Source organism: Anabrus simplex, chromosome 1 (assembly GCF_040414725.1).
Source record: "Anabrus simplex isolate iqAnaSimp1 chromosome 1, ASM4041472v1, whole genome shotgun sequence".
NCBI classification, from domain to species: Eukaryota; Metazoa; Arthropoda; class Insecta; order Orthoptera; family Tettigoniidae; genus Anabrus; species Anabrus simplex.
The window spans coordinates 1,516,181,001-1,516,194,605 of record NC_090265.1 but is presented as its reverse complement, the minus strand read 5'-3'; the positions used below and the strand labels follow the sequence as shown (position 1 = coordinate 1,516,194,605).

General features: G+C 40.7%; 1 protein-coding gene across 1 annotated transcript in view; it reads left to right on the top strand.

The window, feature by feature from the left end:
• The window catches only part of pygo (pygopus), a 214,287-nt gene that overhangs the window by 49,701 nt on the left and 150,981 nt on the right, over window positions 1-13,605 (top strand). The gene's annotated exons all lie outside the window — the stretch shown is intronic.

The window sequence follows — 13,605 nt, the reverse complement described above, 5'->3', positions numbered from 1 at the left end:
TCTGCATTAGCAAATATTTTTATTCAAATTTTAACTTCATACTAAGTTTCAATCAGAAGTAATGGGCCTTACAAACTGAATTTAGCTTCTAGGATGTATGCAAGTAAGGTGTTGCATTGATACCTCAATCAGAAATGTTCAAGCCAGTGTTCTGTACTTTCATGTGACTAATCAATAGCCAATTGTGTACATAGTTGAACTTGCCACTGTTGAGTTACACAAACATATGTGTGTTCCATATTATATAACCTAAAAACTGGATGGTAGTAGCAGTAAGGTGATATGTGTCTTCATGAACGATGCACACTAGTCATGCATTAGACATACCAACATTAATGATCAGTCTAAATTAGTCCAAACTTTTACCACTATATGTGATGTTTTTATGAACAATACAATTTTTATTGCATGTCAACTGAGGATGACCCCCTAGGGGTCGAAACTAGTCTTGACTATTTGACTATATTTACTTGCTTAATGTAAAATAAATTTGTATTGATAAGGTGGAGATTTGTATATATATTGTTTTTCTGTAAAGTATCACCCTGAGTTCTTCAGGCGATTTGTTGTTATACATTTTGTAAAGCCTAGCGATGCTTAAATTTCCAGGTAGATACTGTCTGACCGGTGACTTTCCGCGGCAATAGTGACTTTCACAACACTGCAAACCTTCAATGAAACGTTTCACGGAGTGCTTCTTTTCAGTGTACTCTGGTTTGATCCTAGCTCCTCCCCTCTTTTCTGTTGGAAGTTTCCCTGTCGTGAAGGGATTTCTGGCAGTCCTCTGAACCCGATCTTTCCTGACATGCAATACATTCAAGAATGTCTTTTGGCAGACCTGAATGTGAAACTGTTCTGTATTAGCAAGTTTTATATACCTTCCACAACAAGAGCAATATTTTCGGTCATCTTAATACACTCTATTCATAGCACAAAACTGCATGAAAGACTAACACAGTTCAAGAACAAGTCAAAGAGGGGAAAGACTGGCATAAAACGCGGCTAAATTGTAGCGTGAGTCACGTGCTGAAATTATCCATTCCTATTGGTTGATTGTATATGGCGAGTTTTGGAACGACAAGCGCCGTGGATAAGGTGAGTTATGGAACAATAGCCTAAGTTTGCTGACAGATTTCTATGGGAAAAGGCGCGTTTTGGTGCTTGATTTTGTGTTAGAACTATCACAAACATCACCAAGAAGGCAATGCTACCTCTAACTCAGTTTTTTAAAAAAATGGATAAGACGAGTTTTGGAACGGACCGCCTCATATATCCTGTCTGAAAAACCAACAAGTTCTGGTGTTGACATCATGGCAGCTAAACGGTTTCTTCTGATCGCAAATTCGAAAATTAACAATGTTTAACCGAATGATGATAGGGAAAGTTTAGATTTGTTAAGCAAAGACTAGGATATAAAATTTGAGAGGGAAAGTGGTGATCGTGACACTGATGTTGCTTTTGATATATGGGAAAATATTGGCTGCAATGTTATTGATGGTGGGTTTGTGTGAGAAGACATGGATAATTATAGAGGGCAAAGGGAAATATTTATGGCAAAGTATGGGTCTCAGAATGCTGTAAAGAACTGCGTATATTCTGTGTGAAAACTTTCAGTTGTTTTCTACTGTCAAGTTCGTCAAGGTTATAGTAGAATAGGCAGATATTTATGCTCAACGTCGCATGCAATCACATGATATGTTATTTCCATTCTGATCAAGGTAAATTAAAGTGTACTGGTTACTGTGGAGGAAGTGTGTGTAGTTTTTGCATTGTGTGTGTTAATGAGCATAGTACAGAAACCTGTATTGAGATCTTATTTCTCAAAAAATCCACATACTAGTTACTTCTGTATTTGGTTCAGCCATATCTCTTTTTCAATTTGAAAGCTCAGAAGGTTCCTCCACTTCATAGACCTTGGATAATTCCAGTGAACGATGCTGTTTGTGTGTTTATGCACTAATAACAAACTGAACATTTTGGTAAAATCCATTGAACCGCTTGTCATATACGCCCAATTAACTAAAAGCCTGCACTCACAGCATGCTTCATGCTATACCCCTCCCGCAGCACAAAGCAGCGAGGTAGTGAAAGTTGTCTCATGCTGAGAGGTTAAGTTCTTGCAAATCAATTTCTGTTAAGAAATTGTTAAATGACTGGTGTTCTTGAACAACATTATATGCAGTACGAAATATATTTTCAGTAGCTTGTTTTTTGTGAACATACTGCTTCAAAACAACATTCTCCTATACTTCATTTTTACCTTCACATACAATTTTGACAGCTGCTCTATGACCAGCACTTTCTTTGTGTTCATTTTGTTTTTCTTAAGGAAGTTTTTTCCTTTAGTGTCACCATGGCTACTTATCTCAACACTTGCCAATCTTTTGAAATGTTCACACCTGTTTTTTTTTTTTTCTGGACCGAAAAGACCCCAACCATTACAAGCACTGCATCCTAACATCCCATTTTTTAACAAACAACCAGTCATATTTTATCTCAAAACATTGTTTTTTTGTTTTTTGAGAGAGTCCAGCAATCTGGAAAGACATTGTCACACTCAACAGGTACATATTTTTCTTTAGGGTATTCTACATTAGAGTCAAGAGTCATTACCTTTTCAGAAGTCATTGTTTCACTTGCGGTGCTTTTCATTTGTCCGTCATCGTCGTTAACCATTTTGGCATCTCACTGGTATTGTTACAACTAATGCTGTGGTTAATTCTTTTACTGCCACCCGAAAGTGAGGAAAAATCAGTTAGCTTTTTGCTCATTTCACGATCGATCACACTCACACGGACTTTTCACTGCTCAGACACACCCAACCTCAACAACACACCAATGGAAGGAAACAGCAAGTCATGGGAAGGGGAGGTACCGGTAGTAGGAGAATTGAGGATGAGTCAGACCATGATGTAATTACATAGGTGAAGCATTCCCAACCATGCACAATAGCATAAGGTGTTAGGCAATGAAACATCTGCCAGGTACTAGCCACACGTACTAGCTGTATATAACTGAAAGCGTGTTTATGTTTTTAAAATATATATTCTTAAAGTTGTATCTTCAGTATTTCATTGTATATTATAACCAGGGAACGGATTTATATATAAATACATATCTCTTTAGGGAGCTAAAATTAATTATATTTTGCATTATTCTTCATGGTTCATGGTGTAGGTTACTGTAGTCACGTCCTAGTTCGTGAACCATGGGCACTGGCTAAGTGGCCTACGAAGTGGTCCTGAGAGTGGGATACCAGTTGCTATGAAATGTTGGAATGGGAGTGGGCATCTCGGACATATTCTGAGTCATGGCCCTTCTTGTGCTCAGGCGGCTAGGACTATACAATTCAATGGTGGTCCATAACCCGTTAGAGGAGAGATCCTCACTTGGACTATGTGTAAGTAGGGTAGGATCCAGCTTCATGAATTTACCGAGGTCAGAACATTTTAAGCAAGCCTCGGACCTATGGGAGTAACGGAGTCCCACTCCCATTTGACAGGCGAGGGACTCCTTGGAAACAACTTGGTGAACAAAAGGGAATTCGATGGGGAGCTATCAATATTAATGGGGCTTATGGAAGAAAGAAAGTAGAACTGACTGAGTCAGCAAAGAGGATGCATCTGGATGTACTAGGAGTAAGTGATATTTGGGTAAGGGGAGATAATGAGGAAGAGATAGGAGACTATAAAGTGTACTTGACGGGTGTTAGAAAGGGAAGGGCAGAGTATGGGGTAGGGTTGTTTATCCAGAATGTAATTGCACGCAACATAGTTTCTGTTAGGCACGTAAGTGAGCGAATGATGTGGGTAGATTTGGCATTTGGAGGAATTACGACGAGAATTGTCTGTCTATTCACCATGTGAGGTTGCAGATGAGGACGAAGTTGACAAGTTTTATGAAGCATTGAGTGACATCGTGATCAGGGTCAACAGCAAGGAAAGAATAGTGCTAATGGGCAATTTCAATGCAAGAGTTGGGAATAGAACTGAAGGATACGAAAGGGTGATGGGTAAATGTGGGGAAGATATGGAAGCTAATGGGAATGGGAAGTGTTTGCTGGACTTCTGTGCTAGTATGGGATTAGCAGTTACGAATATATTCTACAAGCATAAGGCTATACACCGCTACACATGGGAGGCTAAGGGTACCAGATCCATAATAGACTATATCTTAACTGACCTCGAATTCAGAAAATCTGTTAGGAATGTACAAGTTTTCCAGGGATTTTTCGATGATACAGACCAATACCTGATCTGTAGTGAACTAAGTATCTCTAGGCCTAGGGTAGAGAAAGTGAAATCTGTCTGCTAACAAATAAGGGTAGAAAATCTCCAGGACAATGAAATTAGAAGTACATGGGTATGATCAGTGAGAAGTTACGAACAGTGGACAGTAAGCAGGTTCAGGATATAGAAAGAGAATGGGTGGCATACAGGGATGCTGTAGTAGAAACAGCAAGGGAATGCCTAGGAACAACTGTGTGTAAAGATGGGGAAAGGTGAACATCTTGGTGAAATGATGAAGTGAGAGCAGCTTGTAAACATAAAAAGAAGGCTTATCAGAAATGGCTCCAAACAAGGGCCGCGGCAGACTGGGATTTTTACGTAGATGAACGAAACAGAGCGAAACAAATAGTTGTTGAATCCAAAAAGAAGTCATGGGAAGATTTTGTTAATAACCTGGAAAGGCTAGGTCAATCAGCAGGGAATAAAAAATCTTAGGAAGGGAGGGGAAAAAGGAAATGAACTGTGTTTTGAGTAATTCAGGTGAACCCATAATAGATCCTAGGGAATATTTTGAACATCTTCTCAACGTAAAAGGAGATCTTCCTGGTGGTGTTGCGAACAGCCAAGCTCATGGGGAGAAGGAAAATGATGATGGTGAAATTATGATTGAGGAAGTGGAAAGGAAGGTAAATAAACTCCATTGTCATAAAGCAGCAGGAATAGATGAAATTAGACCTGAGATGGTGAAGTATAGTGGGAAGGCAGGGATGAAATGCCTTCATAGAGTAGTAAGATTAGCATGGAATATTGGTAAGGTACCTTAAGATTGGACAAAAGCAGTAATTGCACCTATCTATAAGCAAGGGAACAGGAAGGATTGCAACAACTATCGAGGTATCTCATTGATTGGTATACCAGGCAAAGTATTCACTGGCATCTTGGAAGGGAGGGTGCGATCAGTGGTTGAGAGGAAGTCGGATGAAAACCAGTGTGGTTTCAGACCACAGAGGGGCTGTCAGGATCAATATTCAGTATGCGCCAGGAAATTGAAAAATGCTGCGAGAGGAATAGGCAGTTGTGTTTCGTAGATCTAGAGAAAGCATATGACAGGGTACCGAGGGAAAAGATGGTCGCCATAGTGAGGGACTATGGAATTAAAGGTAGATTATTAAAATCAATCAAAGGCATTTATGTTGACAATTGGGCTTCAGTAAGAATTGATGGTAGAATGAGTTCTTGGTTCAGGGTACTTACGGGAGTTAGACAAGGCTGTAATCTTTCACCTCTGCTGTTCGTATTTTACATGGATCATCTGCTGGAAGGTATAAAATAGCAGGGAGGGATTCAGTTAGGTGTAAATGTAGTAAGCAGTCTAGCCTATGCTGACAACCTGGTCTTAATGGCAGATTGTGCTGAAAGCCTGCACTCTAATATCTTGGAACTTGAAAATAGGTGCAATGAGTATGGTATGAAAATAAGCCTTTTGAAGACTAAATTGATGTCATGTAAGAAATTCGACAGAATTGAATGTCAGATTGGTGATACAAAGCTAGAACAGGTCGATAATTTCAAGTATTTAGGTTGTGTTCTCCCAGGATGGTAATATAGTGAAAAGCTAATGCAGTGAGTTTGCAGTTGCAATCAACAATATTCTGTAAGAAGGAAGTCAGCTCCCAGACAAAACTATCTTTACATCGGTCTGTTTTCAGACCAACTTTGCTTTACGGGAGCTAAAGTTGGGTGGCCTCTGGATATCTTATTCATAAGTTAGAAGTAACAGACATGAAAGTAGCAAGAATGATTGCTGGTACAAACAGGTGGGAACAATGGCAGGATGGTACTCGAAATGAGGAGATAAAGACTAATTTAGGAATGAACTCGATGGATGAAGCTGTATGCTTAAACCGGCTTCGGTGGTGGGGTCATGTGAGGTGAATGGAGGAGGTTAGTTTGCCTAGGAGAATAATGGACTCTGCTATGGAGGGTAAGAGAAGTAGAGGTAGACCAAGACGACGGTGGTTAGACTCAGTTTCTAACGATTTAAAGATAAAAGGTATAGAACTAAATGAGGCCACAACACTAGTTGCAAATCGAGGATTGTGGCGACGTATAGTAGATTCACACAGGCTTGCAGACTGAACGCTGAAAGGCATAACAGTCTATAATGATAATGTTTGTATGTATTTATTTTTATTTATGTATTTATTTATTCATTCATTCATTCATTCAGGATTAGCAAAAGCATAACGCCGAATTACAAAGATCCGAGCTATGTACAATAGTTATGAATCTAAAATGGAAGATATATAAATATTTACAGAGAACACAAATATACACAATAAAAACTGTACAATCATATATAATACATATTTACATAAACAACGTTATTAACAAAGAAAAATACATTTACAGTAAATACAGGAGCAGAACTGGAAAGAACAAGAAGGAAAATTAAGTTATATTAGAAATATCACGACAGAAGGAAGGAAACATTATGAAGATGTCTAGGTTCGTGTTGATAGATAATGTATTAAACATTGGTGGAATACGTATAGAAAGGGACCTTTGGGTGAGAGAAAGCCGGGAGTAAGGAATATGGAATAGGGTCTTCATTCTGCTAGTACGGGATGGGACGTTGAGGGGGAATAATGAAGCTAAATCTGGAGACCTAAATAGACCATTAGCTGCTTTGTATAGCAGCTTTAGGTCGGCTACTTTCCACCGGCGCGCGGCTGTGAGCTTGCATCCGGGAGATCGTGGGTTCGAGCCCCACTGTCGGCAGCCCTGAAGATGGTTTTCTGTGGTTTCCCATTTTCACACCAGGCAAATGCTGGGGCTGTACCTTAATTAAGGCCACAGCCGCTTCCTTCCAACTCGTAGGTCTTTCCTATCCCATCGTCGCCATAAGACCTATCTGTGTCGGTGCGACGTAAAGCAAATAGCAACAAAAAAAAAAAAAAAAAACTTTCCACCGGGCAGAAAGAGTCCTGAGGTTCAGTTTCTCAAGCACTTGGATGGTGCTTAGGTTCCGACACGCAGGGACCCTGGCTCTGACGATAGCACAGAAAAAAGATTGTACACGGTCAAGGTGGCAGAGGTTTGAAGAAGCAGAAATGGACCAGACTGGAGAGGCGTATTCAACAATAGGTAAGATACAGGAAACGTAGAATGCTTGGAGGGCATTTACATCTGTGATGTCAGAAAACCTGTAGAGTAAACCGAGGAGTGACATAACACGTGAGGTAACCCTGTTTATGTGCGAGACAAACAACAATTTACTGTCAAAATGCACTCCTAAGTCTTTTTGATTGTCAACAAGAGCAATCGGTTGGTTCAGTAGGTGATATTCTTGTAGAACAGGGGATTTACAAAGCGTGAACGAAATGGTGGAACACTTGGAGGGATGAGGTTTAAGATACCATGTAGTACACCAGCCTGACAGTGAATCAAGAGCATTTTGCAATTGGATTGTATCTGTAGGAGAATCGATCTGCTTGAAGATTTTACAAGCATCTGCAAAGAGGATTTCACATGAATGGTGGGAAACAGTATTGATAAGGTCATCAATAAACAGGGCAAAAAGAAGTGGACCTACTGTAGGACACTACCCTGCAGGACACCAGAGAGGGTGGTGGTGGGAGAAGACCTGCATCCATCAAGGACCACACGCTGTAGTCTTTCGCTCAGAAAGTTTGTGTGCAAGAAGCATGTGATCCACGGTATCGAAGGCCTTCGCGATGTTGATATAGCATACATCAAGTTGAGAGCCCGCGTGGATGGCAGACATGGCTTGATGGAGGAGGATAGCCAAGTTAGTTATGCAGGAGCTTCCAGGAAGGAAACCATGCTGCTGAGGGGATATATATGGAATTGTAAACGCAAGCAAATACTGTTGGATGATCCTTTCACAAATGATTGATAAAGCAGGTAATATAGAGACCGGGCGATAATTTGCGAAATCCGACCTCTGTCCACCTTTAAGAACAGGTGTTATATAAGCAAGTTTCCAGGAGCTCAGAAAGTAGCCGACTGAGAAGCACCGATTGAATATCACACTAATAGGGTATGAAAGACTTACTGCTGTATTGCTAAGGAAGATAGGACTGAGACCATCCGGACCAGTGGGTTTATTTTTTGACAAAGACGAAAGTAGGGAGTACACTTCAGATTCAGTGGTAGAAATGTTACTGAGGCTATGGGAAGTAACAGGTTTGATTTTAGGGAACTCAGCATACTGCACAGGTTTAACAAAATTAGAGGTAAAATATTCATTGAATAATTCAGGTCTGTCTGCTCCACTGGCTACAGAATGGTCCCAGGTTACCACTTCTGGTATTTGTTTGTTGTCTCTTCTGTTATTTATAAGTGACCAGAACCTTTTACTGTTGTGTCTTACTTCAAGGCAGGCTCCGTTAATATATTCTGAGTAATCCTGCCTTAATAAATACTTGTGGTGTTTGTGAAGGTCAGAGAGTATTTTATAATTTCTCTCGGAGGGCGCGTTCTTCCATTGTCTCCAGGCTACCGATTTTTTTAGTTCAGCACTTTTAGTATCACTCTTCTTCCATGGGGGGAATTTCCTGGACATCGAACGAGTAGGAATGAGGTCACGGATCACAGCAAGCGTCCAATCATAAAATAATTCTACCGCATCTTGAACTTCACCGACTTGCAACAAATGCCATGGTAAAAGGGACAGGGTACGATTCACAGTCTGCCAGTCAACTTTACGCCACACAGGCTCAGAAGGACAGGTCGATGACATCTCGAAGCACGGGGAGGGGTGAGAGTGAAAGTTGCTTCAACGGACTTGTGGTTGGAGTTAAAAATATTTCGTCCCACATATGAGTGTGCGTTATAGGAAAGCCGGTGGTCAAGAAGACTATTTCCGCAGGTGTTTTCCAAGACATGCTGTTTGAAGTTCAGTCCAGTAATATAGTGGTCCACATACCATTTGTCCAGGCTATTAGATGGCTCACCTAATGAAGGAGAAATACAGGAGACAGACAGATTAAAGTCTCCTAGTATGACAGTGTTATCTTTGGAATGAACGGCTTTAAGCACAGAGGAAAGAAAAGCTTCAGAATAGTTGAGATAGGAACGAGGTGGTCTATAGATACATGCAAATAGATATTTTATGTTATGAAATGTAACTTCAACCCAAACAGCTTCACAGTCATTCATCAGGTCGGAGTGTAGGGTCTCATGCCATTTAGATTTGACAGCGATTAAAACACCTCTTCCCCGGGATCCAGTTCTACGATCGGCCCTGAATAAGGAAAACTCTTTAGAGAGTGGGATTTCAGAGTCTAACACAAAATCCGTCAACCAAGTTTAACTTAAGGCGATAACGTCAAAAGCAGCTAATTCTTGAACATGAAGTTCACAGTCCGTAATCTTATTTTTTATGGACCTGATATTTTGACAGTACACAGAGAACTCATTATTCGTTGTCGGCCCAGGGTTAATTTGCACATCACCAGACAGGAGTAACAGTGTTAGTAAGAAACTTAACGGGGAACATCGCGCCAAATATTTTCTTTTCAGGGATTTGCTTGTTGTTGTTCTTGTAGGGTAATTGTGTTTTTAACTTTATTGTCATTGTAATGTTAAGCTAGTAGTAAGGTCAACCTATAGTATTGTAAGCCGTAGTGTTAAGCACTGGAAATACTTTGGTTGTGTAAGAAAAATAATTAAATGAGCTCATGGCATTGATTACTTTACATTTTCTTGAAGACACAGCTTGTAAAACATGTTAAAATATGCATAATAAAAGTCAGAAATGTGCACAATAAATGTGAAATTTGTTATGTAAACACTAATCTGAAATATATAGACATATGCATATAGCCTATATATTCATTCAGGTTCACCTTCAAACACACTTCATTGTCAGTTTTGGAGGACTACAAATCGGCAAATAAAATGTGCATTTGCATAGAAATCAGATCTCTAATGATGACAGCCAAATGTGTTTATCGTGTTACAATGATGTAGTTGGAGAAACAATCAATCGCTACTGATCTGCATTTAGGGAAGTTGCCCCGGGTGGCAGATTCCCTACCTGTTGTTTTCCTAGCCTTTTCTTAAATGATTTCAAAGAAATTGGAAATTTATTGAACATCTCCCATGGTAAGTTATTCCAGTTCCTAACTCCCGTTCTTATAAACGAATATTTGCCCCAATTTGTTGCCTTGAATTCCAACTTTATCTTCATATTGTGATCTTTCCTACTTTTAAAGACACCACTCAAACTTATTCAACTACTGATGTCATTCAACGCCATTTCTCCACCGACAGCTTAGAACATGATATAGATGTTGATTTCCATAGGGAATCTGAAATATTTGTTCCGAATGAGTAAATTTATAATACCAATATAAATGGTCCGTTATTGGACATTATAAATTTTCCAGCTAACTCATTCCTGGTTGCCAGCGTTTCGCCCCCGTGTGCTTGGCTGGGCTCATCAGTTGGTACCTAGCACACCTACCAAGACGCTGGCTAGTGCATACCGTGGAGTCCACTGCGTAGGCTAATTGTAGCCACCAGTAGTGCCATTGCACTATGAGACACTTGGTCTCATTACCAAAAATTGATGCCTGCTTGGCCATCAGATGATATAGATGTTGATTTCCATAGGGAATCTGAAATATTTGTTCCAAATGAGTAAATTTATAATACCAATATGAATGGTCCGTTATTGGACATTATAAATTTTCCAGCTAACTCATTCCTGGTTGCCAGCGTTTCGCCCCCGTGTGCTAGGCTGGGCTCATCAGTTGGTACCTAGCACACCTACCAAGACGCTGGCTAGTAATGAGACCAAGTGTCTCATAGTGCATTGGCACTGCTGGTGGCTACAATTAGCCTACGCAGTGGCCTCCACGGTATGCACTAGCCAGCGTCTTGGTAGGTGTGCTAGGTACCAACTGATGAGCCCAGCCTAGCACACGGGGGCGAAACGCTGGCAACCAGGAATGAGTTAGCTGGAAAATTTATAATGTCCAATAACGGACCATTTATATTGGTATTATAGCTTAGAACATACCACTTATTATTGTCCACCTGTTCAATATAAATTACAAATTTGTATCATACATACCACTTAGTCGAGCAGCTCTTCTTCTTTCTCCCAAGACTTCCCAGCCCAAACTTTGCAACATTTTTGTAACGCTACTCTTTTGTCGGAAATCACCTAGTACAAGTCGAGCTGCTTTTCTGTGGATATTTTTCCAGTTCTTGAATCAAGTAATCCTGGTGAGGATACGCTGGAACCATACTCTAGTTGGGCTTCAAATGAGAAATACTATAGTCAGAGAACATTATGGGTAGGAAACAAATAGAAGCAAATTAATGCCAGACCGGGCGAGTTGGTCGTGCGGTTAGGGGCGTGGAGCTGTGAACTCGCATCCGGGAAGTAATGGATTTGAATCCCACTGTCGGCAGCCCTGAAGATGGTTTTCCGTAGTCTCCCATTTTCACAACAGGCAAATGCTGGGGTGTACCTTAATTAAGGCCACTGTCACTTCCTTCCCATTCCTGGGCCTTTCCTGTCCCATCTTCGCCATAAGACCTATCTGTGTCAGAGCGACTTAAAGCAAATAGCAAAAAAATTAATGCCAGACAGAAACTATGGAAATACTTTGCTAGTTCAGGCAGCTGGGGCATTTTTTTTTGTAGTGTAATAAAGATTCTGAACATTTTTTTTTAATTAAGTGAAACGGGCTCATTGTTGGTCCTGGAGAAGTAACAGACAGATGTTAGGATTAATTTGAAAGCCTATCCTAAAAAGAAACTCTTCTAATATTTCATATTGCAGAATTTAATGGTAAAATGGAGATATATAGAGAACACTAAAAAACAAAAGTTTTGTCTTACAGCGCGGATGAAGTAAGATCTGAAAGGTGAAGGAAGAGAGAGAGAGTGTGTATTTTTTTTACAATGTCAAGACTTGCTGGTGTTAGTCTAGATTTGGAGGTAGTTATGTAGGATGAACAGATGACTTGTTCTACTTTCCTTTCCTTCTTTCTATCTTTCTTCATGTTATTCACTTTTGTCTACTGTGCGTCTTCTTCCTCCGACTTTATTGGAATCTTAACCAGAGCAACACTGCGGCTGTCCAAATCAAGATGAGCATTGTCCTGAAACTGCAAGGAGGGTAGTGGTACAAGGCAAAACTGCATTCTCTCAAGCTTCCTGTTCGGTATCTTCGCTGAGCACATGATGAGAGAAGTGCTAGAGGACTGGAAAGGTGGTATTTCTGTTGGGGGGTAAGTAGATCAGCAATCTGAAGTATGCTGATATCTCACCGAAGCTGGCTGCTAGTGCACAGAACCTGCAGATGTTAAATAGCAGGAAATGTGGCCAGGAAATTGACGAAGGCAGACGAAGGTAATGGTGGTTGACAGTGTGAGGAACATAGCTAGTTTCAAGGTTACCCAGAAATTAGTTCCCTTGGTTTTGATGATTTCCAATATGGGAGGATATTCTGACGAAATCAACAGAGGAACAGCCATGACCAGAGCAGCCACCACAAAGCCGGCAGGATATGGTAGGACCAGACAGTTACAAAGAATATAACCGAGTGATTTGGCCATGCGGTTAGGGCCACGCAGCTGTGGGCTTACATTCGGGAGATTGTGGGTTTGAACTCTACTGTCAGCAGGCCTGAAAATTATTTTCTGGTGTTTCCCCATTTTCACACCAGGCACATGCTGGGGCTGTACTTTAAGGCCATGGCTGCTTCCTTCCCACTCCTAGCCTTTCCCTATTCCCTCGTTGCCACAAGACAAGTCTTTGTCGGTGCGACGTAAAGCAAATGGTAATAATAAAGAATACAAAATTAAAGCTGACTCCCTTACATTCTCCATTGCCATGTATGTAACTGAGACCTGGACAAACAAACAGGCAGATAAGAGGAAAATAGATAGCTGTGAGATGTGGGTTTACCAACATATTCTCCACATTTCTTGGACTGAACACCATACGTATACATCCATGCTAGAAGAATTAGGTATCCAGACTAGGCTTCTTGAGCAGATCAGCCAGCCTTACCTTCAGTACTTTGGGCATATTACCAGAAGAACAGCCACCCTGGGGAAGCTTGTGGTGGAGGAAAAAGTTAATGGCAAACGACCCCGAGGAAGGGACCCAAACAAATGGGTGCGACCCCAGCTGCAGTCCATGATAGAGAAATTTTTCCATGAGGCTGCCCTGATAGCAACAGACTGCCAAGAAATTTGGGCAGCAAAAGCATGAATGCCACCATGCTATGTTAAGGGCAGGGGATGTAGTCTAGATTGTTAATGCAGTCAGTACTCTAGCACAGATTGTTGGGTATTTGCACTTGGAGAATGCTCATGGAAAGTGCACC